Below are 1,623 nucleotides of genomic sequence, written 5' to 3'. Positions count from 1 at the left end.
CGAGACAGAACTGCAGGGGCTACATCCGGTTTCCCTGCAGAAGGATCAATCATTGAAGATGTGAATGTACTGGACTGCTGAGCAGGGGCCGATGAGTGGGCCAGCTGGTCAGGGGCTTTGAGAGAACAAAACTGGAGCACTGAGAGTAAAGAGGTCAGGGAAAGCTCTGTGGAGAGACTTCTGAGGATGTGACACATGTGTGCCGTGTAAACGCCCGCCGAGGACAGCCGTAGCAGAAGAGGCATTCTATAACCAGTGGACAGGAAGACCTGGACACGGGGTCAAGCTGGATACCATGCATCAACTCAACAGCCCAACAGCATGGCTGCCCTCAGCGAGGTAAAGATGGTCACCATCACTGCCGAGTGTCCCACCTGCCACAGCAGAGGACGGTACCGAACTTCCCCTATGGAACCATCGCTGGGGGGACCAGTTGGCTCCATGCTGGCAGGCTCATGACCTTGGACTCCTCCCTTTATGGAGGGGACGATGCCTCGTCCTCATAGGCTACGTCATATTCCAAGTATGAATTTCTCCCCCTGCCCTCAATACTTCCGTCAGCTTCACCAGGAGTGGATTTACAGAATGTCAGAATGCCTGAGCCAGCACCCTGGTATCCCACAGAACACCAACTAAGGGACATTTTCAATAAGAGAAGTGATTCAATGGTCTCATGCCTATAGCATTCCCTGCGTCTAGCACATGTCTGTTGCCCAGAAGCAGCTGGCTTGACACAATGATGGAATGGTGCACTAAAAGCCCAATTACAGGACCAGCTGGAAGCAAACATCTATAAGGTTAGAGGGTACATGTCTGCTTTAAAGTTTAAGGATTCGGCCAGTGAACAACATATGGTGTGATCTTCCCCATAGCCAGGAGCACAGGCCCAGGAAACAGGTAGTGGAGAGGTAGGAGTGGCCCCTCTTACTGTGCTAGCTGGTAACGCACTGGAAGTTTAGCTTCCCATGCCCCTAACCTTGGGTTATGATCACAACCATGACCAAAGCAGGAAACAGTCACGGATCGATGGGAAGCTGAGACCCCCTATGAGTCTATTTTGCCCTCCTCACACCAACGAGCCAATAGCCAGAGTCAGGGTCCAGTGGAAGATGAGAGGGGTGGTGTCAAGAAGGACTTTGAAGCCTGAAGGATTTGTTGGGGTATCTCTTCTTTCTCCCTTGCCCCATATTTCTGTTCAGTATGAAACTGCAGACCTTGTAGTTTCAAGAGAACGGGGTGACTACCAAGATTTCACATCCTGCAGGAATGAAGGTGTGGGTCACCTCACCAGGTGAAGAATCACCCAGTGCAGGACTGGCTCATGGCAGGGGACACCAAAGACTGGGTGGTGGAAAAAGCTGCCTCTCTAGGCCCCCCTGAGTGGCTACCAAGTTGGGGGTTGTAGCAGCTGGGTTTACAGTCCTAGTTCTTTATGACTGCCCCCATTTCTATTTTCCTTATAGGAAGCACACGGGCTTGGCTAACAATGTAGGCTTCACGTGGAAATATTAAGCAAATTAACATCACCTTGCATGAGAGTAGCTGGTGGGACCTCACACGTTCCCTCTGCTGGGGAGGTGGGCTCCTCATCCAGAAGGAGAGAAATGGATGCCAGGCCCCAGA

Source organism: Ursus maritimus, unplaced genomic scaffold (assembly GCF_017311325.1).
Source record: "Ursus maritimus isolate PB19 unplaced genomic scaffold, ASM1731132v1 scaffold_15, whole genome shotgun sequence".
Classification (NCBI taxonomy): Eukaryota; Metazoa; Chordata; class Mammalia; order Carnivora; family Ursidae; genus Ursus; species Ursus maritimus.
Note: the sequence above shows the minus strand (reverse complement) of the source record.